The sequence below is a fragment of the Equus asinus genome, chromosome 1 (assembly GCF_041296235.1).
Source record: "Equus asinus isolate D_3611 breed Donkey chromosome 1, EquAss-T2T_v2, whole genome shotgun sequence".
Lineage (NCBI taxonomy): Eukaryota > Metazoa > Chordata > Mammalia > Perissodactyla > Equidae > Equus > Equus asinus.
The window spans coordinates 144,635,778-144,662,706 of NC_091790.1; the positions used below are offsets into that span (position 1 = coordinate 144,635,778).

Below are 26,929 nucleotides of genomic sequence, written 5' to 3' on the forward strand. Positions count from 1 at the left end.
TACACATTCTTCTCAAATGCACATGGAACATTCTCCAGGATAGATCACATGTTAGGCCACAAAACAAGTCTTAGTAAATTTAAGAAGATTAAAACCATACCAAACATCTTTTCCAACCACAATGGTACAAAACTAGAAGTCAATAACAGTCAGAAAACAGGAAAATTCAAAAATATGTGGAAATTAATCAATACACTTCTGAGTAACCAAGGGTCAAAGAAGAAATCAAAAGGGAAATTAAAAAGTATCTTGAGACAAATGAAACAGAAAATTGTTGGATGGTGCTGGTGGGAGGACCCAGTCCAAACAAGGCTGTAGTTGAGTCCACCAGGGGACAGGGCTGCGTCCAGGCCAGTAACTGGGACTGTAGTCAGTGAGACTGCCACCTAGGTGTGGGTTTCCCTTCTAAAAATGGCCCTTCTCAATCTTGGGCCCTACCAGGGTTTCACAAGCTCCTACCTGGATCCCAAAGCTCCCACAAAGGTACTTTTGTCCATGGTTGCCTGCTAAATTATTATTGATATGGAGGAATACAAGTGGGGGACCTCCTATTTTGCCATTTTGCTGACATCACGCCCAGGTGCTATGGGTTTCTAAGAAAGGATTCAACTAGCCTATATTAAATTAAGAAGTTTTTCCTTTCTTGAAAATCTAGTAACTCTCTACCTTTCAAAAATTGCTCTGCAACCCCAAGTTTTGTGACAAATAAAGTGGAATCTGATTTTCTAAAGAAACACTGCATATAATCCCTGTCAACTGCTACAGTTAAGCAAACTGATACAGTTTCTACTCCAGATAAAGAACAGACATTGGTCCTATAGAATGGATTGGTTATATGGAAGAGTTTGTCATCAATAAGCCTGCTTCTTGAAACAAATGCACACATAATATAAGTGAAAATATTTTTTAAACTATATTTTACTTTATCATGTTTGTTTTTGAATTACTCCTACCAATACTAGTGTCAGTAGTAATTAATAACGGCATTAGTAATATTTCTTATGATTACTGTGAAGAGCAGGCAACCGTCTGCCATAGTCCAAGGTAAAATAGGGTTAAGCAATACACAGGCAACACCATTTAGCTGTGTATTCTGCCCAAAAATCCTTTTTCTGGTCTTTTCTTTTGGGAATTACCTCCAGCTTGGTGAGTTTCTTGTATTTCTCAGTATTTACTCAGTCCTGGAATTGTGGGTTGTTTCTGAATGGTATTTTCTGCATTTTCAAGCAAGTATGATTTAAATTTAGCATGATTTTGAATAACGGTGGCTCTGCTTGTCCACCATGCAAATCAGATCTTCTTTAGCCTGTGAAGTAATTCCCACATTTACATGTCACTACTGAGACATTTAGTAAAATAATCATGCTAAACTATTTATTTCCTTGGAAATTCTTCTAAAAACTTTCGTCATATTATACAACACACTTCTAAGGGCAATAAGAGAAGAATCATTGTTTTATAGACTGTCATGGTCATGCTTCACAGAAAACAGTACCTGTGCAAACTCTATACTGCACTATTTTGGCAAATAAAATGTTCCACAGGAGAGATGACTTCAGGCAGAGCAGAGAAATGAGGCAGAATGTGTTATAAAAATTTCCTTTGGGAACTACTGGTTCCCTCATATTTTTCCCAATTGGCTCATATACAAAGATTTGAGCTGGGCATCAGGCCAAGGCAAAGACTAATACAGACCATGGAAGCAGAAGTACATTCTGAATGCAGATAAAAATCAATGGAATGACCAAAAATAATTCCAGAAGAAGATAACCTAAACAGATCAAAAAAGGAAAAAAAGAAGGGAGGAAGGACACAGTTATGAAAAAATTAGTTCCAAAAGAATTCCCAGACTAGATATTTGAATTCCCCACATAAAGTCAGTTCTGCTGTAACACTTGTTTTAAACAGTCAATTTGTTCCAACACAATTGGAATAGTAAGAAAAAATTTTAGCATAGCAAGAATTTTGTGTTTGCTTAAATGTGATTTCATCTACAAGAAACAGTGACAGCAGAAAACTGCACCCAGCTGAACAGAGCTGTGTAGGAACATACAACACACACACACATACACACATACACATGCACCCCTACCAGCGACCGCAGTTCACACTGTCCTATGAGCCACACCCATCCACAGACGGTGTTACAACTTTCTCTCTATTTCAGTTAATCCTCCTTCCAACACTTCAAAATAACTTACAGCTGCAACTCTTCCAAGTCCCACTCCACAAGCAAACTTCAGGTCTATTTAAAAAATGTAAAATGCCGTATTTATTGTAGTATTTATATATGTTTAACCATTTAGCATGTGTACAACTATGCTTCCATCTTTTAATAGGTTCCAATTTTTTTCATGTGTCACTGACTGGTCAAGTTTTTGAGGGCTATGCTCATATCCCCATTTGTCCCATAACCCCCATCAATTTTTATTGCATCATTCCACACAGCAGGCGATTTTTAAGATCGTATCTGTCATGTTATAGTAGAACTAACTGTACTGAAAAAATGTGTAATTTCAATGCTACATAAACCATTCATGGAAAATGCATTCACCCATAAGATATTTATTTACTATGTAAGAAACATAGTAAGTTAGGCAATCATTTTACTTAGCAAATACTATCAATATGACTAGTTAATACAATTTTGATACAAAAACTATCTATGCAGCATGAGATTTTTATTATTTTTACCTACAGATATCTGTTTTTGGTAATGACAAATGTGGTTTGCTTTTTTTTTAAAGCTTGGTTTTTCTCAATACACTTCTAAAAGTTTTTAAATTATTTCATGCCTGGTTGAGTTTTGTTTTGCCTTGTTTTTTTTGTGCTGAAGAAGATTCACCTGGAGGTAACATCTGCTGCCAATCTTCCTCTTTTTTTTGTATGTGAGCCACCACCACAGCATGGCCACCAACAGATGAGTGGTGTAGGTTCATGCCCAGGAACCAAACCTAGACTGCCAAAGCAGACCATGCCAAACTTAACCACTTGGCCACCAGATTTTTAAGAAACTCATTTTCAACTTGTAATAGAAGTTTACAACTTGATCTTTTTCAAAATAGTCAAACTGCAAGAGCCTGTTAAAAGGTAATAAAACCACATAAAATAATAAAACCACAGATCAAACCACTGACCACAGAATCTGATCTTCATAACACTAAAGAAAATACTAGCAAATGAAGGGTATTCAAATGTATACTACAATAGCTATTTATCATAGTCATGTTGAATTATTCTAGTAATACACTACTATTTTAGCATTAGGTTTCAGAATCATGTTATAGATACAATTATGTGAACAAGAAAAGGAAGATTAAGAGTATGATATAACTCAAATGCTTTTGATAAAATTCAATACCCATTCCTTATTTAAAAAAAAAAAACTTTTAAAGAACTATTGTTCAAATCTATCTTACATTTAATAATAAAATACTAGAAATTCCCTGCTAAAGGTGAGAACATAACAACGTTTCATAGTATCAATTATAATTTCATTCTGCAAGTCTGAAAATACAAAAGTGATGAAAAAAATAACAGCCATCACTTTTAGAAATTCAATACACTTCAAAAGCATTCACTTAAAAAATAAAAGTAGAAGAGAACCAACTGAAAAATATTTATACAATTAATAATTTTGCTAAATGACTGCCTGTTTTCAGGTACCAAAGGAATGGATTATTTAATGGAGAATAGAACCACTAACCAAACCATAAACAATAGCAACCAAAGAAAATAAAAGCAAATAATAGCTAGGTTGGAATATGCTTTTAAATAGATAAGAAACTGTACACTTTTATGGAAATGCACGTAGAATACTTAAATAAACAGAGACAAAAAGCACCCTATTACTGAATGGGAACAAATTATTTGCAAAAACTTTTATTCTTCCCAAAATAACACTCCAGTGGGGATTGAAAATAAATTTAATCAAATTATAGAGAAGTTCAACTAAAATATTAACAGATATAAATAGCCAAATAAATGTTATAAGAAGTCATGAGAAAGAATTTGCATTATCACATTTAAATAATTAAAAAGCTGCATAATTATAATAATATAGTGGCATGCAAGCATATCATCATAAATAGAAGGCAAGATATAACTTAGAAATAGAAGTGACTTTAAATATAACATTTAATATGTAATAAATAAACCACCAAGTCAATAAAGAAAATATGTTGTTTAGTAAACACTAATAGGGAAGTAAAGAGTTACTAGGAAAAGAATCAAGTATCCTAGAATAAATTCCAGATAGACTAAAGTGCTGAACAACCTCTTAAATTCACAGAAATACTAGCAGAAGAAAATACTAGAAGAAAGTATCCAAGGAACAGTTATGCATCTGTTCCTCGAATAAGAGACATGTTTCTAAGCATAAAAGTAAACAAATCACACAAAATTCCTATGTTAAAAAAATAGCAAAATAGATGACAAAATGAGAAATCATTGAATACTCAAATATGAAGGGCCATTCAAAGAGATTTTTATAAACAATAACACTAGGATCATGAAAGAAAAATGGAACAGGCATTGATCAGTCTATAAAAGGATAAATATAATGCACAAATAAGTATAAGAAACATAAAACCTTACTATAAATCAATGTAAACAGAAAGCAAAACAATCAAAAACAGCTTTTTCATTTACTAAGTTAGCAAATACATTAAAATGTTTAGTAATAAATACTGGTGATGCTGCAGTAAGACAAGTCCTCTCATATTCTACTACTGGGGTATTATATTAGCTTACTACAGCTGCCAAAACAAAGTACCACAGCCTGGGTGGTTTAAAACAAAGAAATTTATTTTCTCACAGTTCTGGAGACAAGAAATCTGAAAGCAAGGTGTGCGCAAGGATGGTTTCTTCTATGGCCTGTCTCCTGGGACTGTTAACAGCCATCTTTTCTCTGTATCTTCCCTCTGTGTGTCTGTGCCCTCATCTTCTCTTATAAATGAACATCAGTCATATAGTACTAGGGCCCACCAGTATGACTTAAGTTTACCCTACTTACCTCTTTAAAGGGCCTATCTATAAATACAGTCAGATTCTAAGATGTTTGGGGTTGAGACTTCAACATATGAATTTCAGAGGCAGAGGCACAATTCAGCCTATAACAGATATCAAAGTAAAACTTACACTGGCCAAGGAAGACTGTATTCAAGGCTATCACAATAGAAGAAAGAGGCCAGATTTCAGTCTGAACTCCACTCCACCAAAAAAAAGGGCTGGAGAATTTCAAGAGCTGGGATGAGGGGGATTCTTAAGCCATCTGTATTTGCTAATTGGCTTTACCCAAAGGAAATGTGTCTTCACTTATCTGGAATGACAGGAGATAGAGGCCTATCTTCTTTGATGATTACATTTCAAAGGGATGGCTCCCTGGTCTTTGAAAGAGATGTTCCTGGGTAGTAAAATTGGTAAGAGGAGTTTAAAAAGATTTACATCTCAAAGGACAGAGAAAGAATGGACAATTACAAGTTTTCTAAAGTAAATGCTCTAAGAAAAGGGAAGTCAGGGGCCTAAAGTCAGGAAGATGCCTGTCTAAAGTTTAATTAATCTGAGGGAAATGTTGAGGCCATCTTAGTCAAGGGGGTTTACTTTTTCCTATTCATTTTCAAAGCATTATTTATAATAGTAAATAAATGTAAACTTCTTAAATTTCCAAAACATAGAATTAAGTGATTCTGATATATATTTACCACAAAATATGATCTGACTACTACCAATAGGGTTTACTAGAAATTTCTATCATATACAAAATGCCCATGAGGAAGATCAAGATGGCAGAGTAGGAAGGTCCTTAGCTCATTTTTGCTCACAGACACACCAAAACTACATGTATAGAACAACCATCACTGAGAACGATCTGAAGACTAGCAGAACAGATTTTCCACAACTAAAGATATACGGAAAAGCACATCAAGATGGGTAGGAGGGGCAGAGATGGGTCTAGTTAGGACATACAAGTGGGAGGGATATCAGAACTGTGGAGGTCCTCCCAGATGAGTCAAGGGCCCAAGGGCCACATCAGGCTCCCCACCCCAGGAAACCTGCACTGGGAAGATGAGTCCCCATAATATCTGGCTTTGAAAACCCACAGAGCTTACGTCCAGGAGAGCCAGAGGGCTTTAGGAACCAAGACTCCACTCCACCTTGCTACCACTGTTTGCCTTGCCCCGAGACCCACCCTATGGACTGATCCTGGGCAACGTCCTTCCAAAGCGGCTCCCACCCTGCCTCACATGACAGGCACCAATGGCACCCCTAAAAAGTAGCTCCCAATGAGGGGACCAACCCCACATACCAGCATGCCCACAGAAATCATGATCCAGGCACAACAGTGACACAAGTGACATACCTGGAACATCTGGCTTTAGTGAACAGGGGATTGTGCTCCTATACCCCACAGGACATCTTCTACATAAGGCCAACCCTTCAAGACCAGGAGACATAGCTACAGAAACAAACACAGAGTTAGACAAAATGAGGAGACAGAGGAATATGTTCCAAATGAAAAGCCAAAACAAAATCTCAGAAAAACAACAAAACAAAATGGAGATAAGCAGTCTCAGAGATAAAGATGATCACTGAACATGGGAGAAAACTGGAGAAACAGTGAGAACTTCAATGAAAAGATAGAAAATATAAAAAAGAACCAATCAGAGATGAAGAATACAGTAACTGAAATAAAAAATACACAAAAGGGAATGAACAGCAGATTAGATGATGCAGAAGAATGGATCAGCGATCTGGAAGACAGGGCAGTGGAAATTGCCCAACTGAAACAGCAAAAAGAAAAAAGAATTTAAAAATATGAAGATAGCTTAAGGCACATCTGAAACAACATCAAGCAGACTAACATCATGGGGTCACAGAAGAAGAGAGAGGGAAAGGGACAGAAAACCTATTTGAAGGAATAATGATTGAAATTTCTCCAATCTGGAGAAGGAAACAGATATCCAAGTCCAGGAATCACAGAGAGTCCCAAATAAGATGAACCCAAAGAGACCCACACCAAGACATTATAATTAAAACATCAAAAGTTAAAGTGTGAATCTTAAAAGCAGCAAGAGAAGAACAACTAATTACATACAAGGGAACCCCTATAAGTCTATGAGTTGATTTTTCAGCAGAAATTTTACAGGCCAGAAGGGAGTGGCATGATATATTCAAAGTGCTGAAATGAAAAAACTTAGAATGAAGAATACTCTACCCAGCAAGTTTATACAGAATTGAAGGAGACATAAAGAATTTCCAAGACAAGTGAAAGTTAAAGTTGATCATCACTAAACCAGCCTTACAAGAAATGTTAAAGGGACTTCTTTAAACAAAAAAAGAAAAGGTCATAACTAGGAACAAGAAAAGCATAAAAAAAAATCTCATTAGTAATGTCAAGCATATTGTAAAGGTAGTGGATCAACCACATATATAGCTAGTTTGAAGGTTAAAAGACAAAAGTTGTAAAGTCATCTATATCTATGATATTTAGTTAAGGGATACATGAAAGAAAAAGATGTACAATCTGACATCAAAAATATAAAGTGCAGGGGGAGGAGTAAATACGTAGTGTTTAAGAACAGACTCAAACTTAAGCGACCATCAAATTAAAATAGACTGCTATACATCTAGGTTGCTAGATATGAACCTCATGGTAACCACAAATCAGAAACCTATAATAGATAAACAAAAAATACAGAGAAGGGAATAAAAACAACACTAAAGAAAGTCATCAAATCACAAGAGAAGACACCAAGAGAAGAAAAAAGGAACAGAGAAGAACTACAAAAACAACTAGCAAACAACTTAAGTGGCAATAAGTACATACCTATCAATAATTACTTAAATGTAAAGAAACTAAATGCTCCAATGAAAAGATATATGGTGGCTGAATGTATAAAAATACCCATATATATGCTGCTTACAAAAGACTCACTTCAGATACAAAGACAGGCAGAGACTGAAAGTGTAGGGATGGAAAAACATATTCCATGCAAATGGAAACAAAAAGGAAGCTGGAATAGCAATACTTATATCAGACAAAACAGACTTTAAAACAAAGACTCTAACAAGAGACAAGGGCATTACATAATGATAAAGGAATCAACCCAACAAGAGAATATAACATTTATAAATATCTATGCACTGAACACAGGAACACCTAAATACATAAAGCAAACATTAACAAACAAAAAGGAAGAAAGTGACAATAATATAATAATAGTAGGAGACTTTAACATCATACTTACATCAATGTATAGATCATCCAGACAGAAATTCAACAAGGAAATACTGCCCTTAAATAACACATTAGACCACATGAACTTTATACAGGACATTTCATCCAAAACAGCAAAATACACATTCTTTTCAAGTGTATGTAGAAAACTCTCCAGGACACGTCACATGTTAGGCCACAAAACAAGGCTCAATAAATTTAAAAACACTGAAATCATATCAAGCATCTTTTCTGACCACAAAAATAAGAAACAAGAAGTCAGTTACCAGAAGAAAATGGGAAAAAGCACAATCATGTAGAAACTAAAGAACATGCTATGGAAGGACCAATGGGTCAATGAAAAAATCAAAGAGGAAATTTAAAAAAAATACCTTGAGACAAATGAAAATGGAAAGAAAACATTCCAAAACCTATGGGACACAGCAAGAGCAGTTCTAAGAGGGAAGATCATAATGATACAGGTCAACTTCAAGGAAGAAGAAAAATCTCAACCCATCTAACCTTATACCTTAAAGGAACTAGAAAGAAAAGAACAAACAAAGTTCCAAGTTAATAGAAGGAAGGAAATAAAGATAGCAGTAGAAATAAATGAAATGAAGGTTAAAAACAATAGAAAATATCAATGAAACTAACAGCTGAATCTTCAAAAAGATAAACAAAATTGATAAACTTTTACCCAGACCCATCAAGAAAAAGAGAGAGGACCCAAATAAATAAAATCTGAAATAAAGGAAAAGATGTTACAACTGACACTACAGAAATACAAAGGATCATCATAAGAGTTACCACACACAACTATACACCAACAAATTGGACAACCTAGAAGGAAGGGATAAATTCCTAGAAACATACAATCTTCTAAGAACGAATCAGAAAGAAATAGAAAATCTGAACAGACTGATTACTAGTAATGAAATTGAATCAGTAATCAAAAAACTCCCAACAAACAAAAGTCCAGGACCAGATGGTTTAACAGATGAATTCTACCCAACACTTACTGTAGAGTTAATACCAATCTTCTCAAACCGTTCCAAAAAAATTGAAGAGGAAGGAACACTTGTAAACATATTCTATGAGGCAAACATTACCCTGATGCCAAAACCAGACAATGACACTACAAAAAAGAAAATCACAGGCCAATATCCTTGATGAACATAGATGCAAAAATCCTCAACAAAATATTAGTAAATTGAATTCAACAATATATTAAAAGGATAATATAGGAGCTGGCCCCATGGCCAAGTGGTTAAGTTCGCACACTCCACTGCAGATGGCCCAGTGTTTCGTTGGTTCGAATCCTGGGCGCGGACATGGCACTGCTCCTCAAACCACACTGAGGCAGCATCCCACATGCCACAACCAGAAGGACACACAACAAAGAATATACAACTATGTACTGGGGGGCTTTGAGGAGAAAAAGGAAACAAACAAATTCTTAAAAAAAAAAAGGATAATACACCGTGATCAAGTGGAAGTCATCTCAGGGATGCAAGGATAATTCAATATCCACAAATCAATTAACGTGATACACCATATTAACACAACAAAAAATAAAAATCATATGATCATCTCAATAGACACAGAAAAAGCATGTGACAAAATTCAACATCCATTTATGATAAAAACTCTCTGCCACAACTAGAAGGACCCACAACTAAAAATATACAACTACGTACCAGGGGGCTTTGGGGAGAAAAAGGAAAAAATAAAATCTTTAAAAAAAGAAACTCAACAAAGTGGGTACGTGAAAAGTGAAAAGGTGAAAGAAATTCCTCTAGGGTCAGAAACAAGACAAGGATGCCAACTCTCATCACTTTTATGCCCATCTCATCAACATAGTATTGGAAGTCCTAACCATAGCAATCACACAAGAAAAAGAAATAAAAGGCATCCAAAATGGAAAGGAAGAAGTAAAACTGTCACTATTTGCAGATGGCATACTATATATACAAGCAAAACCTGAAGACTCCAACAAAAATTTAGAATAAATGAATTCAGTAAAGCTGCAGGATACAATATCAATATACCGAACTCTATTGCATTTCTATACTCTAATAACAATCAGAAAGATAAATTAAGAAAACATTCTGATTTATAATTGTATCAAAAAGAATAAAATACCTGGGAGTAAATTTAATTAAGGAGATGAAAGACCTGTACCCTGAAAGCTATAAGACATTGATGAAGGAAACTGAAGATGACACAGATAAATGGAAAGCTATCCCATGCTCAAGGAGTGAAGAATTAATATTGTTAAAATGTCCATGTTACCCAAAGCAATCTACAGATTCAATGCAATCCTTATCAAAATACCAATGGGATTTTTCACAGAACTAGAACAAATAATCTTAAGATTTGTCTGAAACCACAAAAGACCCAGAAAAGCCAAAACAATCTTAAGACGTGGAGTCTAAAAGTGGAGATATCACATTCCCTGATTTAAAACTGCACTACTAAGCTATAATAATCAAAACTGCATGGTACTGGCACAAAACAAATGCACTGATCAATGGAACAAAATAGAGAACCCAAAAATAAACCCACACTATATGGTCAATTAAGCTACAACAAAGGAAGCAAGAACACACAAAGGGGAAAAGACAGTCTCTTTGCTAAATGGTGCTGAGAAAACTGGACAGCTATATGCAAAGAATGAAACTGGACCACTTCCTCTTACCATGTATATAAAAATAAACTCAAAATGGATTAAAGGTACAAGACCTGAAATATGTGAAACCATAAAATTCCTAGAAGAAAATCTAGGCAGTAAGCTGCTTAATATCAGTCATAGCAATATATTTTTGGATCTGGCTCCTCAGGTAAAAGCAGCAAAAGCCAAAATTAAAAAATGAGACTATATCAACTAAAAAGCTTTTGCACATTGAAGGAAAATATCAACAAAAAATAAAGGCAATTTACTAAATAGGAGAAGATATTTACAAATGATATATCCAATAAGGGGTTAATATTCCAAAATACGTAAAGAACTCATACAACTCAATATCAAAAATTAAAACCAGACAATCTGATTAAAAATGGGCAGAGGACCTGAATAGACATTTTCCCAAATAAGACATACAGATGGCAAACAGACACATGAAAAGATGCTCTCCATCACTAAATCATCAAGGAAATGCAAATCCAAACCACAGTAAGATCTTACCTCACACCTGTCAGAATGAATATTATCAAAAAACAAATGACAGGAGTTCTTGTCAAGATGGCGCTGTGAGCAGACGTTGAACTCGCCTCCTCCCACAAACACAACCAGGTTACAACAATTTTAGGAAGAATCACCCTGGATTGAAAACGGAAAACTGGATAAAAAGAACCCCCACAACAAGGGACAGTCCTGATGAAAGCAGAAGAGGCAGTAACTCCAGCCAGAGAGGAAAAAAGCCACCTTTGGGAGCAGCAGACCTTCTCAGCTGGCCAGGTGGGAGCCAACCTAAGGTACGCAGTCCTCCCTGGAGGAGGGAGGTCCGGAGCGGGACAATACTGCTATAACCATCCTTCGGACTTAGCCCAACTGAGCGGGGGGTCTTACTGTCTGGCTTTGCTGGCTATTAACTGCAGCGAGGACACCCCAGAAAAGCTATAGGGCAAAAGCCGAAAAGATCCGGGTCTTAAAGGGCCCACACACAAACTCACTCATTGCAGCAACCTAAAATCACCAGAGAGAAGGCTGACTGTCCTTTGGTGAAACGAGACTCACCTAGTGGGATCTGGGGGCATCTTGGTGAGAGGAGGATCCTCTCCGGAGACTGAGACATTGGTGGGGGCCATTGTTCTGAGCTGATCCAGGCATGTTGATATGGACACAGATGGGGGCCACTGAGGTGCGTCCCTTGGGCTGTTAGCCCAGGAGTCTGCCACAGCCACTAGAGCACAGATTTAATCCAGTTCAGCCAGGGCAGGCAACCCGCCCTAGGGACTGGCCCCACTTAACAGCAAGCCCTCAGGCTACTTTTCAGCCTGCATTGACTGAATGCCTTGATCCTCTACAGGCAGGCAAAGGTGTCTGCCTCTGTGGGGTAGGGCTTGTGTGACGACCTGGTGAACTGTGGGGGGCATTGGGGCAGAGGTGGGGGCCTCTGAAGTGTGGCGGTGGGGTACACTCCAGGGGGTTGAGAAGTGTGCACGGACCAGGAGTGTGCTGACAGTGTATGTGGTCCAGAGGGGGGTGAAGCTTATTAACAGCAAAAGACTTGTATTTCACAAATAGCCATAAAAAGGATCAGCCCCACCTTCCAAAGCCTGAAACAACTGAGTGCCTCCATGCCAAGGGCTAGCCCTCCTCAGCTGCACTCCTAAGAGAACTGACATCAGCCTTGTTGGCCTCAGGCCTATCACAACTGTATGCCCCTGAGCCTAGCAACCAGCTACACTGGGTACCAACCCAATTAAGAGGACAATTGCAATAAGAGTGTGATAACAGGCGGGACCAAGATGGCAGAGTGAGTGGTCTTCTTTGTCTCTCCCCCGTCGAATCTACAACTAATTGGACATTCACCGATTAACAAAGGATATCCAGATAGCATCTCAAGATGCCTAAGAGTCTCATACTGCTATACATCGGAAGGCGGACGGTCTTCCCCCCGGGAGGAGGTGGAAATAGGTGAAAACTCTCCGACCCCCGACCCCCGACCCTCAGACAGCCTAGTTCCTGCAGGAGGCTCTCTTCCAGCAGACTCCCCCACAGCATCACCACACACCAAGGGTGGGAGTGTGCACTCACCAGCAGAGCGTCGGTGGAAACAGGTGACAACAGCCCTACTCAAGCCCCCCGTGATTACACATAAGCCCAGGGGGAATCCCCAGGGTCCTGCACCCACCAGCAGGGAAGGCCTCCCCTCGCCACTAGCAGGGAGGCCTGCCCAGAATCCAGGACAAAATGAAGCTCGAAGTGGGCAGATTCTCCAGCATGGCACCAGACTGCAAGCTACTGCTGGGCCCACGGTCTCCCGAGCAAGGGTCAGTGCAGGGGGTGCCCGGACTTCCCGTGGATGTGCTTGGGGACAGGGTTGGAGCTCCAGCGCCCAGCTCTGCGGCCCGGGGGGAGGCTCCAGGGTCCTGCACCTTGCCGGCAGGAAAAGCCTCTGCTCGCCATTAGCTGGGAGGCCCCGCCAAGAATCCAGAACAAAGGGAAGCTCCCAGTGGGCGGATTCTCTGGCACTGCACCAGATCGCCAGCTGCTGCTGGCCTACGGTCTCTGGTGCACGGGTCAGTGCAAGGGGTGCCCAGACTTCCCATGGACGTGCTTGGGGACACAGTTGGAGCTCCAGTGCCTGCCTCTGCGGTCCAGGGGAAGGCTCCAGGGTCCCGCACCTCGCTGGCAGGAAAAGCCTCTGCTCACCATTAGCAGGGAGGCCACACACAGAATTCAGGACAAAGGGAAGCTCCTGGCAGGCAGGTTCCCTAGCACGGCACCAGACCGCAAGCTGCTGCTGGGCCCACGGTCTCCGGCACATGGGTCAGTGCAGGGGGCACCCGGACTTCTCGTAGACGTGCTTGGGGACAGGATTGGAGCTCCAGCGTCCAGCTCTGTGGCTTGGGGGCAGGCTCTGGGGTACCGCACCCCCCTGGCAGGGAAAGCCTCTGCTCGCCATTGGCAGGGTGGCCCTGCCCAGCATTTGGAACACCAGGAAGCTCCCTAGAGCAGAATTCCCCACAAGGCAGCAGCTTACAAGTCACCGGCAGGCCCACGGACTCTGGTCGTGTCCAAGACGAGGCAAGGGGCTCCCAGAGATCCCGTGAGAGTGGAGTAGGGCAGAGTGGAGCTCTGGAGAAACGGCAACATAGCCCAGGGGGGATCTCCAGGTTCCTACAGCAGCCTCAGCGAAAGCCTCTGCACAGCACTAGTGGAGAGGTCCCGACTGGCAATCGCAAGGCAGGAAGGCCCTGGGGCAAAAGTAGCACAGCTAGGTGAGCTAACGACAGACTGCAGAAGATACCCATAGCTCTGCTGGGACTTATAGTGGACAAGTGTGATCTTGTGGACTCTGTTAGGGACAAAGCAGCGATTGTAGGTGATCCTGCTCCTGGCTGCTGGGAAAGCCCACAACACTGCTGCAGACCACAAGGAGGGAGCACGTCTAAGTGGGCTGCAACAGTAGGCACCAGCAGCCTGAGGCCCCCTTGTGATTGCCCCCACAACTGACGAGGGACCCCACAGGACCACTGTGACTACAAGGAGGGGTCCAGGTCCAGTCAGTAACAGCTGACAGGGTTCCTGGTTGGTGCAGTCTAAACAGCTGCCACCCCCCCCCCCCCGACACCAGTCACAACAAGTGGAAGCAGCGACTAAAACTCCATCTCTATGCGGAGGAACAAATCCACATCATTAAGCAGTATGAAAAAATATATTAAATCTCCAGAACAGAAGGAAAATGATAAGCAACCAGAAAACAATCCCAAAGACAATGAAATCTATAACCTAAATGACGATGATTTCAAAACTGCCATTATGAAAAAACTCAACCAGTTAAAAGAGAATTCAGATAGACAACTCAATGAGTTCAGGAGCTATGTCACAAAAGAGCTTGACACTATAAAGAAGAACCAATTAGAAATACTGGAGATGAAGAACACAATGCAGGAGATTAAGAAATATCTGCACTCTCTGAACAGTAGGGTCGATAATATGGAGGACAGAATTAGCAGTTTGGAGGATAGGAATATAGAAATGCTGCAGACAGAGGAGGAGAGAGAACTAAGACTAAAAAGGAATGAAGAAACTCTCCGAGAATTATCCGACTCAATTAGGAGATGCAACATAAGGATTATAGGTATACCAGAGGGAGAAGAGAAGAAGAAGGGGGCAGAAGGCCTGTTCAAAGAAATAATAGCTGAGAACTTTCCAAACTTGGGAAGAGAGATGGAACTTCACGTGACAGAAGCCAATAGATCTCCAAACTTTATTAACGCAAGAAGACCAACCCCAAGGCATACAGTAGTGAAACTAGCAAAAGTCAATGACAAAGAGAAAATTCTAAGGGCAGCCAGGCAGAAGAAAATAACTTACAAAGGAAACCCCATAACGCTATCAGCAGATTTCTCAGGAGAGACCTTATAGGCTAGAAGAGATTGGAATGAAATATTCAAAACTCTGAAGGACAAAAACCTGCAGCCAAGAATACTCTACCCACCGAAAATATCCTTCAAATGCGATGGAGAAATAAAAACTTTCCCAGATAAACAAAAGTTAAGGTAGTTCATCGCCACAAAACCTCCTCTTCAAGAAATGCTCAAGAAGAACCTCATTCCTGAAAAATCAAAAGGAGGAAAGGGGTTACAAAATCCAGAACAAAGGAGATAAGCAGAAGGACAATAACACACAGTAACAGCTCTCCATCAGGACACAATGCAAAAGAACTGGAAAACAAGTGATAAAATGGCAACAGTAGGCCCCCACGTTTCAATAATCACTCTAAACGTGAATGGATTGAACTCTCCAGTCAGAAGGCACAGAGTGGCAGGATGGATCAAAGAACAAGATCCAACAATATGCTGCCTCCAGGAAACACACCACAGCCCCAAAGACAAACACAGACTCAAAGTGAAGGGATGGAAGACAATACTCCAAGCTAATAATGAACAAAAGAAAGCAGGTGTTGCCGTACTTATATCAGACCAAGTAGACTTCAAAGCAAAACAGATAAAGAAAGACAAAGAGGGGCAGTATATAATGACAAAAGGGATGCTCCAAAAAGATGATGTAACACTTATAAATATATACGCAACTAACACAGGAGCACCAAAATTCGTAAAGAAACTATTAACAAAACTGAAAGGAGACATCAACAGTAATACAATAATAGTAGGGGACCTCAACACCCCATTAACACCAATGGACAGATCATCCAGACAGAAAATCAACAGGGAAATTATAGAATTAAATGAAAAATTTGATCAGATGGACCTAATAGATATATATAGGACACTTCATCCCAAAACAGCAGGTTACACATTCTTCTCAAGCATGCATGGAACATTCTCAAGGATAGAGGATATCTTGGGAAACAAAGCAAGCATCAATAAATTAAAGAGGGTTGAAATAATATCAAGCATCTTTTCTGATCACAATGCTATGAAACTAGAAATCAAACTAGAAATCAATTATCTGGAGACAAATGAAAATGAAAACACACTGTACTAAATTATTTGGGATGCAGCAAACGCAGTCCTAAGAGTGAAATTCATTGCAATACAGGCTCACCTCAATAAGCAAGAAAAATCTTACATAAACAACCTCAAACAATACCTAACGGAATTAGAAAAAGAAGAACAAACAAAGCCCAAAGTCAGTAGAAGGAGGGAAATAATAAAAATTAGAGCACAAATAAATGACATTGAAACAAAAAAGACAGTAGAAAGGATCAATGAAACAGAGTTGGTTCTTCGAAAAAATTAACAAAATCGACAAACCCTTAGCCAGACTCACTAAAAAAAAGAGAGAGAAGTCTCAAACAAATAAAATTAGAAACGAGAGAGGAGAAATCACAACAGATACCGAAGAAATACAAAGGATCATAAGAGAATACTATGAAAAACTATATGCCAACAAATTGAACAACCTAGAAGAAATGGATAAATTCCTAGTCTCATACAACCTACACAAACTGAATCAGGAAGAAATAGAGAATCTGAATAGACCAATCACAAGTAAAGAAATTGAAACAGTAATCAAAAACCTCCCCAAAAATAAGAGTCCAGAACCAGACGGCTTCTCTGGAGAATTCTACCAAACATTCAAAGAAGATTTAATACCTATCCTTCTCAAACTATTCCAGAAAATAGAGGAAGATGGAGCACTCCCTAATACATTCTATGAAGCCAACATCACCCTGATCCCCAAACCTCAGAAGGCCAACACAAAGAAGGAAAACTACAGGCCAATATCACTGATGAACATAGAGGCAAAAATCCTCAACAAAACGTTGGCAAACTGAATACAGCAATATATCAAAAAGATTATACACCATGATCAAGTGGGATTTATACCAGGGACACAGGGATGGTTCAACATCCGCAAGTCAACCAACGTGATTCACTACATTAACAAAATAAGAAACAAAACCCCATGATCACCTCAATAGATGCAGAGAAAGCATTCAACAAGATCCAACATCCATTTATGATAAAAACTCTCAATAAAATGGGTATAGAAGGAAAGTACCTCAACATAATAAAGGCCATATATGACAAACCCACAGCCAACATCATACTCAATGGGCAAAAACTGAAAGGCATCCGTCTCAGAACAGGAACAAGACAAGCGTGCCCACTTTCACCACTCTTATTCAACATAGTACTGGAGGTTTTGGCCAGAGCAATTCGGCAGGAAAAAGAAATAAAAGGAATCCAAATAGGCAATGAAGAAGTAAAACTCTCGCTGTTTACAGACGACATGATCTTATATATAGAAAACCCCAAAGAATCCATAGAAAAACTATTAGAAATAATCAACAACTACAGCAAAGTTGCAGGGTGTAAAATCAACATACATAAATCAGTAGCATTTCTATATGCTAACAATGAACTAACAGAAAAAGATCTCAAGAACTCAATCCCATTCACGATCACAACAAAAAGAATAAAATACCTTGGGATAAATTTAACCAAGGAAGTGAAAGATCTATACAACAAAAACTACAAGACCTTCTTGAAAGAAATCAATGACGACATAAAGAGATGGAAAGACATTCCATGCACATGGATTGGAAGAACAAACATAGTTAAAATGTCCATACTACCTAAAGCAATCTACAGATTCAACGCTATCCCAATCAGAATCCCAATGTCATTCCTTACAGAAATTGAACAAAGAATCCAAAAATTCATATGCGGCAACAAAAGACCCCGAATTGTTAAAGCAATCCTGAGAAAAAAGAAGAACAAAGCTGGAGGCATCACAATCCCTGACTTCAAAACATACTACAAAGCCACAGTAATCAAAACAGCATGGTAGTGGTACAAAAACAGATGCACAGATCAATGGAACAGAATGGAAAGCCCAGAAATAAAACCACACATCTATGGACAGATAATCTTTGATAAAGGAGCTGAGGGCCTACAATGGAGGAAAGAAAGTCTCTTCAACAAATGGTGCTGGGAAAACTGGACAGTCACACGTAAAAGAATGAAAATAAACCATTCTTTTTCACCACTTACTAAAATAAGCTCAAAATGGATCAAAGACCTAAAGATTAGGCCTGAAACAATAAGTCTTCTAGAAGAGAATATTGGCAGTACACTCTTTGACATCAGCTTCAAAAGAATCTTTTCAGACACCATAACCCCTCACATAAGGGAAACAATAGAAAGAATAAACAAATGGGACTTCATCAGATTAAAGAGCTTCTTCAAGGCAAGGGAAAACAGGATTGAAACAAAAAAACAGCCCACTAAATGGGAAAAAATATTCACAAGTTATTTATCCGACAAAGGGTTAATCTCCATAATATACAAAGAACTCACACAACTCAACAATAAAAAATCAAACAACCCAATTACAAAATGGGCAGGGAACATGAACAGACATTTCTCCAAGAAGATATATGGAAGGCCAATAGACACATGAAAAGATGCTCATCATCACTAATCATCAGGGAAATGCAAATCAAAACTACACTAAGATATCACCTTACACCTGTTAGAATGGCAAAAATACCAAAACCAAGAGTGACAAATGTTGGAGAGGCTGTGGAGAAGAGAACCCTCATACACTGTTGGTGGGAATGCAAACTGGTGCAGCCACTATGGAAAACAGTATGGAGATTCCTCAAAAAGTTAAGAATAGAAATACCTTATGACCCAGCCATCCTTCTACTGGGTATCTATCCTAAGAACCTGAAATCAGCAATTCCAAAAGTTCCATGCATCCCTATGTTCATCACAGCATTATTCACAATAGCCAAGTCATGGAACCAACCTAAGTGCCCAGCAACTGATGTGGTATATATATACAATGGAATACTACTCAGCCATAAAAAAGGACAAAGTCGTCCCATTCACAAGTACATGGATAGACCTTGAGGGTATCATGTGGAGTGAAATAAGCCAGATAGAGAAAGAGGAACTCTGTATGACTCCACTCATAGGTGGCAGTTAACATATGGACAAAGAGGACTGATCGGTGGTTGCCAGGGGAAAGGGGGGTGGGGGGAGGGCACTAGGGGTGAAGTGGTGTACCTACAACATGACTAATAATGATGTACAACTGTAATTTCACAAGGATGTTAACTTTCATAACCTTAATAAAAAAAAAAAAACAAATCACCAGCGTTGGTGAGGATATAGAGATAAGGGAACCCTTGTATACTGTTGGTGGGAATATAAATTGGTATAGCCACTATGGAAATCAGTATGGCAGTTCTTCAAAAAATTAAAAATAAAACTACCATACAATCCAGCAATCCACTTCTGGGTATTTATCTGAAGAAAATGAAAATGGTAATTTGAAAAAATATATGCACCCCTATGTTTCTTGCAGCATCATTTATAACAGTCAAGATATGGACGCAAACTAAGTGTCCATCAATAGATGAATGGGATATAAAGGATGTGGTATGTGTATATATACATATACACAAAGGAATATTACTCAGCTATTAAAAAAAAAGAAATCTTGACATTTGCAACAACACAGATGGACCTAAAGGATATTATGCTAGGTGAAGTAAGTCAGACAGAGAAAGATAAACACTGTACAATTTCACTTATATGTGGAATCTAAGAAACAAAACAAACTAACAAAATAAAATAGAAACAAGCTCAGATATAAAGAACACACTGGTGGGTGCCAGAGGGGAGGGTGATGGTGGGATGGCTGAACTAGATGAAGGAGAGTAAGAGGTACAAACTTCCAGTTATTAAAAAAAAAGAGTAAGTCACAGGGATGTAATGTATAGCATAGGGAGTAGAGTCAATAATACTGTAATAACCTTGTATGGAAACAGACAGTTACTAGATTTGTCATGGTGATCATGTCGTAATGTAGATAAATGTCAAATCACTATGTTGTACACCTGAAACTAATATAATATTGTAGATAAACTATACTTCAATTAATAATAAAAAATAAAGCTTAAATTAAGCCTAAAAAGAAACAAACTGCTTCCAAGTGCAGTCACGTGCTACAGAATGACGTTTCAGTCAATGATAAACTACCTATACAACGATGATCTCATAAGAATATAATGGAGCTGAAAAATTCCTATCACCTAGTGACGTCATAGCCATCATAACATCATAGTGCAACACATTACTCAGGGTTTTGTGGTGATGCTGATGTAAACCAAACTACTGTACTGTCAGCTGCATAAAAGTATAGCACGTACAATTATGTACAGTACATAATACTTGATAATGATAACAAACAATTAAGTTACTGGTTTATGTAGTTATTTACTATACTATATATTTTCTCATTATTTTAGAGTATACTCTTTCTATATACAAAAAAAACGTTTACTGTGAAACAGCATGCCATGTTACACTGGCAGCAGCCTCATACATCTCATGCTTAATGCATCTCTTGACAGTATCATTTTCCCTTGTGCTTGATTTAATCTCGTCCTGTGTTCATTACAGCCCCTAAGCAAACAAATCCCACTGCTAATGTTGCCAGTAAGAGGCCATGTTGAGTGACTGACCTGGAAAGGAAATTAAAAACAAAAAAGACTACAAAAATGGAAAATCAGTGATGGTTATTGCTAGCCAGTCAGGCATGTCCCATTCCACCATAGCTACGATTTTGAAGAACAAAAACAAAGTGATGGAAGCTGTTAAAAAAAATCTCCCTCATTGAAGGCAATGAGACTAAAAGAAAGGCCTATATCAGACATGGGGAAATTTCTAATGACCTGGATTGAAGACCAGACATAGCAGCATATCCCTCTCAGCATCATGATGATCATAACCTATGCAAAAGGTTTGTTTGTGATGTTGTAAGAAAAGGGTAGACCAGACTATGATGTTGAACTTACTGCTAGCTCTGGATGGTTTAAGTGATTCAAGAACTGTTATTTACTACATAATGTGAAAGTGAGTGGTGAGTCTGCAAATGCTGATGTGAAGGCAGCTGAATAATTTTTGGAAACTCTAAGTAAGCTGATTATGGAGGAAAATTACTTGTCAGAGCAAATATTCAATATTGATGAAACCCCTCTGTTCTGGAAACGGATGCCTGAAAGGATTGTCATCCATAAGGAGGCCAAGTCAAGGCCAGGTTGTAAAGGCTTTAAGGACAGGATAACTGTCTTGCTTGGAGACAATGTTACAGGCTACAAATTGGAACCCTTTGTGATCTGTCACAGAGAGAACCCCAGGGTCTTGAAGTATACCAATAAGCAAATGCTGCCAGTGTACTACAGAAGCAGTAAGAAGTCATGGATGACCCAGCTCCTCTTCCAAAATGCTCCCTGAATTACTAAGCCAGCGAAATGCAGAAGTACTGTTTGGAGAATAACATACTTTTCAAGATTTTATTTATTGTTGATAATGCTCCTGGTCATTCTCTTTTTATTGGTGATCTTCATCGCAATATAAAAAATGGTGTTTCTCCTTCCAAACACCAACTCTTTGATCCAACCAATGGATCAAGGAGTTATAGCAGCTTTTAAGGCCTACCGCCTGACGAGGACTTAGGCTATTGCTGCAACTGAAGAAGACACTGAGAACACAGTGATGTAATTCTGGAAGGATTACAACATCTGTGACTGCCTCAAGAACCTTGCTTGGGTTTAGGGTGATATCACTAAGGAGTATATGATTGACATCTGGAAAAAGACACCCATGAAGTTTGTCCAAGGCTTCAAGAGATTTGCCATGGATGAGGAGGTTGCAAAAATCAACAAAGCTGTGGTTGAGAGAGCAAACAACTTTACCTTGGGTGGAGATGAGGATGACATTGAGGAGTTTCTAAAGGTGGTTCCTGAGAAATTAACGAGAAGTTGTTGGAGCTGGAACTGGAACGGGAACACATAGCTGAAGAACAGGCAAGAGAAAAGGAAACTGTGGAAGAAGAAAAACCTCCAAGAAAATTCACAATGAAGGGTTTAGCTGAAGCTTTTTCAGACCTCAACAAGTTCCTTAAAAAGTTTAAAAACATAAATCTCAACACTGAAAGGTTTTTATTAATAGAGAGGGATGTTCATGGTGCATTATCTACTTACAAGTAAATCTATGATGAAAAAAAGAACAAATCAAGCAAACCACCATGGACATATTTCTGAAATGAGTGATACCTCCTTGAGAAGAGCCACAGGCAGGTCCTTAAGGAAGTAATCCAGAAGAAGACATTGTTATTATAGGAGATGACAGCTCCATGCAAGTTATTGCCCCTGAAAACATTACAGTGGGACAAGATGTGGAAGTGAAAGACAGAGATATTGATAATCCTGACCCTGTGTAGGCCTAGGCTAATGTGAGTGCTTGTGTCTTAGTTTTTAATAAAAAAGGTCAAAAGTTAAAAAAAATTAAAAAGCAGATAGAATAAAGATACATATAAAAATATTTTTGTATAGCTGTATAATATGTTTGTGTTTTAAGCTAAGTGTTATAACAAAAGGGTCAAAAAGTTAAAAAAATTTTAAAGTTTATAAAGGTACAGTTATCTAAGGTCAATTTATTACTGAAGAAAGAAATTTTTTTATGAATTTTGCATAGCCTAAGGGTACAGTGTTTATAAAGTCTACAGTAGTATATACACTAATGACCTAGGCCTGCACATTCACTCACTGCTGACTCACTGACTCACCCAGAGTAACTGCAAGCTTCATTCACAGTAGTTGCTCTATAGAGGTATACCATTTTTTAACTTTTATAACATATTTTTACTGTATCTTTTCTATGTTTAGATATGTTTAGATACACAAATACTTAACACTGTCACAGTTGCCTAGAGTAGTCAGTATAGTAACATGCTGTACAGATTTGTAGCCTGGGAGCAACAGCTTATACCATATAGACTGGGTGTGTAGTAGGTTATTCCCCCTAGGTTTATGTAAGTACACTCTAAGATGTTCGCACAATGACGAAATCACCTAACGATGCATTTTGTACAACACATCCCTGTCATTAAGTGATGCATGACTGTAATATAGCTGTATCCCTGAACAAGCATCAAGAATATTTATAGGAATATAAAAATAACCAGCACCAAATAAGGTAAAATTCACAATGTCTGGCATCCCATCCAAAATTACCAGGCATGCAAAGAAGCAGGAAAATACAACCCACGACAAAGCAAAAAACATTCAGTACAAACAGACCAAGAAATGACAAGAGATACTAGAATTAGGAGACCAGGACATTAAAACAGTTATTATAATTATATTTCCTATGTTCAAGAAAGTGGAGAAAAATTATGTTAAAGAGAGATATGAAATATATAAAAACGAAATATTAAATATTTAATCTAAATATTAAAACTATAATGTCTGAAATGAAAAATACACTGGATATGATTAATAGTGGATTAGACATTAAATAAAATAGGATTAGTGAAGTTGAAGACACAGCAATAGAAACCATCCATAATGAAACCCCTAGAGAAAAAAAATCTGAAGAAACAAACGAGCATCAGAGAACTTCATCAGAGAACATCAACTGGCCTAACATACATGTAATTAGAGTACCGGAGTCCCTGATGGAAAGTGAGAGGGACATAAAAGATATCTGAAGAAATAATGGCTTAAATTTTTTTCAGTTTCATGAAAACTATAAACCCATAGATCCAAGAAGCTCAAGCTAATAACAAACATAAGAAACAAGAAGAAAACTTCATTATTATGGCACAATGTAATCAAATTGCTTAGAACCAGTAATAAAGACAAAGTGTTCAAAGCAACTAGAAGGAAAATACCATAAAGTTGTGGTGTCTCCCCTAGATTGTGAAATGTCTGATTCCATACATTCTGGCCTTGGGATACCACAGGAGGTACAGCATCAAGACCCCTGCAGCTAGAGAGCATAAGCTTTACTTCTCAAGTAGAGTTCAGAACACAGTTTATAATATGTGCTATGAATTTTCTCCTTATGTATTAACGTTTCTCACAAGTCTGGCAGGAACTAGGCTAAGGCAAGTGAGGCACTCACTTCAGGTGCAAATTTTAATGGGATGCCAGAAAACTCAATAACTAAGGTGAATAATATTTTACTGTAATATCTTTAAGAATCAAAGTGAATGTAAGCAAATTCATAATAAAGAAAATATCAAGTTTGAATAAACATGCTCTGACCCAGTAAAAAAAAGAAAGAAAACGTCTATGTGAGGCAGAAGAGGCAGGAGTAGCTTCTGGAGAGAAAAAAGCCACCTTTGTGAGTGGCAGGACTTTACAGCCAGCTTGGCAGGAGCCAGCCTAAGGTACACAGCTCCCCCTGGGAGAAGTGGGTACCTTAGAAGGGGCATATTACCACTATAAGCATCCTTTAGACTCAGCACAACTAAGACCGACTGTCCTACTATCTGGCTTTGTGGGCTATTAACTGCAACAGGGGAATAGCCCCAGAGAAGCTAACAGACAAAAGCCAATAAAACCTGGCTCCTACAGGACCCACACATAAACTCACCGGTCTCAGAGAGCAGCCTAAAATCACCAAAAAGAAAGCAGCATAGTCCTTTGGTGAAAAGAGACTCACCTAGTAGGCTCTGGGTGCATCTCAGTGAGAGGTGAGACCTCTCCAGAGAATGAGACATTGGTGGCGGCCATTGTGGCGACCTAGTACAGGCATGCTGACACAGATCCTGGTAGATGCCATTGAAGTTCTTCCCCTGGCCTGATAGCCCAGGGGTCTGCCCCACCCACTAGAGTGTAGATTTAATCCAGTTCAGTCAGCCCACCCTAGGAACCAGCCCCACTCAATAGCAAGGCCTCAGGCTACTTGTTAGCCTGGATAGGCTGGGTGCCTTGATCCTCTACAGGCAGGCAAGTGTGTCCATGTCTGTGGGGCAGGTCCTGTGTGAGGACCAGGTGAACTGTGGGGGGCGTTGGTGGACAGGGGACCTCTACAATGAGGCAACTGGGTATGCTCCAGGGGGTCAGGAAGTGTGCATGGACCAGGGCTGTGTTGATTGTGTGTGTGGATCTGTAGGGGTGGGGCTTATCAGTGGCAGAAGACCTGTGCTTCACAAAGAGCCACAAAGAGGATTGTCCCCACCTTCCAAAGCCTGAAACAATTGGATGCTCCAATGCCTAGGGCCAGGTCCACTCAGCTGCAATCCTAAGAGAGCCAACAACAGCCTTATAGCCCTCAGGCCTACAGCAACTGTAAGCCCCTGAGCCTAGAAACCAGCTACAGTAGTAACTGGGTACCTACTCAATTAACAGGGAAACTGCAACAGAAGTGTACTATTAGACCTTGTAGCCAACGGTGGTGGGGCTCCCCAAAACCGATTTACAAACAGCTGGCCAGGGAGGGAAAGACTAGACTCCCTAGGTACTTGCAGTAAGAGCAACTCTGCCACAGCAGGACACAAGCAGCCCACACAGGGGTCATTCTTGGATCATTTGCACTGGTGACAATAGGGAAGCACATTGCTGGACCTCAAAAGGCATCTCTTACATAAGGCCACTTCTGCAAGATCAGGAGACATAGCTGACTCACCTAATACATAGATATAAGCACAGAGAAAGAGGACTAGTGAGTAGGCAAAGGAATACATTCCAAGCAAGGGAACAGGACAAAACCCCAGAAAAAGAACTAAATGAAACAGAAATAAGCAATCTACCTTAGAAAGAGCTCAAACAAAAACCCTTAAGGATGCTCACTGATATTGGGAGAAGACTGGATGAAGACAGTGAGATCATCAACAAGGAATTAGAAAATATGAAAAAAAACCAATCAGAAATGAAGAATACTGGAAATGAAAAATTCACTAGAGGTACTCAATAGCAGAGTAGATGATACAGAAGAACAGATCAGCAAGCTGGACAAAAGACTAGAGGAAATCACCAAAGCTGAACAGATAAAAGAAAAAAGAATTAGACAAAATGAGAACAGTCTTAGGGAACTCTGGGACAATATCAAGCACACTAACATTCATATTATAGGTGTCCCAGAAGGAGAAGACAAAGACAGAGGGGCAGAGAATATATTTGAAGAAATAATAACTGAAAACTTTCCTAAGGAAGGAAACAGACATCCAAGTACAGGAAGCACAGAAAGCACCCAACAAGATGAACTCCAAGAGACCCACTCCAAGACACATTATAATTAAAATGTCCAAAATTAATGATAAGGAGAGAATCCTTAAAGGGGCAAGAGAAAGGCAACAAGTGGCATATAAATGAAAGCCCATAAGGCTATTGGTGGACTTCTCAGCCCAAACCCTACAAGCTAGAAGAGAGTGGCATGCCATATTTAAAGTGCTGAAAGGAAAAAACCTACAGCCAAGAAACTCTATCCAGCAAGGTTATCATTCAGAATGGAAGGAGAGATAAGGAGCTTCCCAGACAAGCAAAAAGTAAAGGAGTTTACTACCAAGAAACCCGTTCTACAAGATATGCTGAAGGGACCTATTTAAGTGGGAAATAGAAGACCACAAATAGGGATAAGAAAATTATCAAAAAAAAAAAAGGAAATAAACTCACTGATAAAGGCAAAAATACAGTAAAGGTAGCAGATCAACCACTTATGAAGATAATATGTAGGTTAAAAGACAAAAGTACTAACATTAAATATTTC

The 26,929-nt window shown here is 39.0% G+C and overlaps 1 protein-coding gene across 1 annotated transcript in view; it reads right to left on the reverse strand.

The window, feature by feature from the left end:
- THSD7A (thrombospondin type 1 domain containing 7A) overlaps positions 1-26,929 on the reverse strand; it is a 661,869-nt gene that overhangs the window by 495,086 nt on the left and 139,854 nt on the right. Inside the window, exon 3 of the mRNA XM_014838058.3 lies at positions 6,362-6,457. The gene's annotated coding sequence lies outside the window, so the exon portion shown is untranslated. The remainder of the gene's footprint in view (positions 1-6,361; positions 6,458-26,929) is intronic.